The sequence below is a fragment of the Tursiops truncatus genome, chromosome X (genome assembly GCF_011762595.2).
Source record: "Tursiops truncatus isolate mTurTru1 chromosome X, mTurTru1.mat.Y, whole genome shotgun sequence".
Taxonomy (NCBI): Eukaryota; Metazoa; Chordata; class Mammalia; order Artiodactyla; family Delphinidae; genus Tursiops; species Tursiops truncatus.
This window is the reverse complement of record NC_047055.1, coordinates 107,176,140-107,179,531: the sequence shown is the minus strand read 5'-3', so window position 1 is coordinate 107,179,531 and position 3,392 is coordinate 107,176,140. Positions and strand designations below refer to the sequence as shown.

Here is a 3,392-nt window from a genome sequence, read left to right as displayed (position 1 = left end):
CATTACAGACAGATTCCTGCAAATCAGTTAAAAGCTGTACCATAATAGAAAAAAATGGGGAAAAAGTTGAATGGGCACATGACAAAAGAGGACATCCAAAAGGCTAAGAAATATATGAAAAGGCACTAAAATAGCACCAGGCATTAGAAAAAAAAAAAAAAAGGACAGGGAACAAACAACAGATTTTGCTTTCCCTGAAGCCTTTGCGCAAAACTACTATTTATATCTCATTGGCTAGAACTGTATCACTTGGTCAACCCTAGTTGCAAGAGAGGATGATGAAGGAGTACGTGGCTTCTCTAATTTCTCTTGTGTTACTGGCCAAAGAGGAGGAGTTAGGATATTAGTGGTGAACTGCGTGTGTCACAGTGTGTGATCGAGTCAAGTGAAACGTCTAAGAGCTGTACTGAATACACAGGTCTGGAGTGCAGCAGAGAGGTCAGGCTGCAAATAGAAAGTGAGGTTCATAATTATGCAGAGGGCATTTCAGAGCTAGCCTATGGATATAATTACTGAAGAACGTAGAGTGAGTAGAGACGTTAAGATAGAATCCTGGTGTAGACAGAAATTTACCAATCTGTCAGAACAAGAGAGGGAATCACAAAGGAGTGTGAAGGACTGCAGGAGAAAAGTCAAGTGAGAGTAGTGTTTGGGGAGCAAAGGGAAGTGAGTTGCAGGGAGAAAATTAGGCAAAACTTCAAATACTAATGCTGGATCTGAATAGGCAAACTCTGAAAGAGTTCTCTTTAAAGCCAAGAACAGGCGGAAGTGTTAATTTAGGCTAATCAGGGAATACTTAGTAAGTTGAGGGCATTTTCACTTCAGTTCTCTACGTATTTTATGTCAAGTGTATGGGATTTTTGGGCTCAGCAGGATTCGAAGGTATTTATTCAGATGATGATAGTTGGTACAAATTTCATAGTTTAACACCATCCACGACAGTTACACTGTCTGGTCATGGACCCTAGGGTTGAGTGACACATTTTAAGCTCATAATGGTCACCTGTGCAATTCAAGACAAAGTGGAGACTTTCTGAATGTGTGGTCTCAGTGCTGCCGTATTAGCCTAATGGGAACTGGGATTGATATTGGCATGGTTCTCCTTGTCTTCACTGAAGGTGATGATAGTTTCTTTCTCCCAAGTTTCCTCATAGCCATAAAGAGACTCTGGGTATGGACTAATGGCCTTGCTACTGCAGTGCTGAGTATAGATGGGAAAAAAATCAGTCATTTGTCTTGTAGCACACTCATCAATCCATTCCCATATCCCTGCTAACAGTACTGATTTTCAAGTGTACTGTAAACTACCTAAGTAGAAATGGAAAAAAAAAAATGTTGGTTGAACAAAATTGTTACTTTTAATGAGATTTTGTGCTATTGATGTCATTAAAAAAAAAACTTCCTGTGGCTTTGGATTAAATTAACACGTTTACAAATACTATAAAGCTAATTCCTAGCAGAGAGGGAAATCAACAAGGTGGACATTGAATATTCTTTTCCAAATATATTGAGGAAAAAGGGGTCTGTAAGCTAATATGTCTCAATGAGAATTTTCCACTTCATTGTGTTGTGTTTTAAGTGGTGTTTCATTTTAGGTTGACTTCTTTTTGTTATCAAAGTTGTAACCTTCTTCTTCCAAGTTATCAGATGGTATATGCTTGGCGAATATAAAATGATTATTAAGAAACTGAGGAATTGAAATGGAGAATGGCATTTCTAAGAGCATATAAAAGTTTGCAGACTGTCATCTCTCGGTCTCCTGTCGGCCCGATGGAGGAGGAGGAGGAGGAGGAGGAGGAAGCGAGGGCGCCGCTGCCTGGCGGCGCCAACGAGGCCGGCAGAGGCGCCCCCGTTACACCCCCTGCCCCCGGGGCGCTGCCGGCCCTCTGCGACACCAGTCGCCTGGCGCACCGGCTTTTGGCACAGTTGCTGATATGCTTCCTTGGTTTCGGTGGCTATTTTTGCTATGATAATCCTGCTGCCCTTCAGACTCAGGTTAAACGGGATATGCAGGTGAATACCACGAAATTCATGCTGCTGTATGCCTGGTATTCTTGGCCCAATGTAGCTTTGTGTTTCTTTGGTGGCTTTTTGGTAGACCGCGTATTTGGAATACGATGGGGCACCATTATTTTTAGTTGCTTTGTTTGCGTTGGACAGGTTGTTTTTGCTCTGGGTGGAATATTTCGTGCTTTTTGGCTGATGGAATTTGGAAGGTTTGTGTTTGGGATTGGTGGGGAGTCCTTAGCAGTTGCCCAGAATACATATGCTGTGAGTTGGTTTAAAGGCAAAGAATTAAACTTGGTGTTTGGACTCCAGCTAAGCATGGCTAGAACTGGAAGTACAGTAAACATGAACCTCATGGGGTGGCTGTATTATAAGGTTGAAGCTTAGTTGGGTTCTGCTGGTCACACAACCCTTGGGGTCACACTTACGATCGGGGGTATAACATGTCTTCTTTCACTAGTCTGTGCCTTGGCCCTTGCTTACTTGGATCAGAGAGCAGAACGAATCCTTCGTAAAGAGCAAGGAAAAACGGGTGAAGTTATCAAGTTAACTGATGTGAAGGACCTCTCCTTCCCCCTGTGGCTCATATTCATCATCTGTGTCGGCTATTATGTTGCTGTGTTCCCGTTCACTGGACTTGGGAAAGTTTTCTTTACAGAGAAATTTGGCTTTTCCTCCCAGGCAGCGAGTGCTGTTAACAGTATTGTATATGTAATATCAGCTCCCATGTCCCCCATATTTGGGCTTCTGGTGGATAAAACAGGAAGGAACATCATCTGGGTTCTGTGTGCAGTGGTGGGTTGCTGTGTACCTCCTGGGACTCTCCTACTCATTGCTTGCCTGTGCATTGTGGCCAATGGTGGCATTTGTAGTTCCCGAACATCAACTGGGAACTGCATATGGCTTCATGCAGTCCATTCAGAATCTTGGGTTGGCAGTCATTTCCATCATTGCTGGCATGATATTGGATACTTGGGGATATCTGTTTTTAGAAGTTTTCTTCATTGCCTGTGTTTCTTTCTCACTTTTATCTGTGGTCTTACTCTACTTGGTGAATCGTGGCCAAGGTGGGAACCTAAATTATTCTGCAAGATAAAGGGAAGAAATAAAACTTTCTCGTACAGAGTGAGAAGTTTAAATGACTGTGTCATGAGAATGGGCTGCACACATCATTGGTTTGAAAACCTCCAATTTTTTTTCTTTTAATTTAGAGTTTAGTCATTAGGAAAAATAATGGTCTGGAGAATTATTATATTTATATTTTGAATATATCTATTTTAAAGTATAACTGTGAGGACTGTTTTAGCCTGTGTCTTTTGTATTGCTGAAGAATTCTGCTTTGGAATAGGCTCATCAATGATGAAGTTTAGAAAATTGCATCTGCT

At 41.7% G+C, this 3,392-nt stretch overlaps 1 pseudogene; it reads left to right on the top strand.

Moving 5' to 3' along the window:
* The first annotated feature begins 1,872 nt into the window (after window positions 1-1,872).
* LOC101319490 (lysosomal dipeptide transporter MFSD1 pseudogene) lies at window positions 1,873-3,136 on the top strand (annotated as a pseudogene).
* Window positions 3,137-3,392: the final 256 nt, after the last annotated feature.